Raw genomic sequence first — 356 nt, forward strand, 5'->3', positions numbered from 1 at the left:
AAGTCCACGTAGAAAGCGTGGGGAGGGACCCCGGAGGGAGAGCGAGAAGAAATAGGACCAGCCAATCAGACGTGATATTAAAAACAAAGTAGTTTTAAAAAAAAAATGTTATGCATCAGTGTAATTTCCGGGTTTTTAAATTTAATTTCACGGGGAAGTTGGGATTAAGTATGTATGAGATAAAAAACCCCTTTTTATAAGTATTAATGCTTAGTAAACGATATGAAAGTAACGGGTTTAGAACCTCTATTTCTACTGTATTATTGACGATGAATGTGGTTTCACTGACAAAAAATGAGGACGGTGTGCCAAAACGCCCCTTTTTTTAAAACCCCCCGTGTACCAAGAAATTTGTA

Source organism: Pecten maximus, chromosome 10 (genome assembly GCF_902652985.1).
Source record: "Pecten maximus chromosome 10, xPecMax1.1, whole genome shotgun sequence".
Classification (NCBI taxonomy): Eukaryota; Metazoa; Mollusca; class Bivalvia; order Pectinida; family Pectinidae; genus Pecten; species Pecten maximus.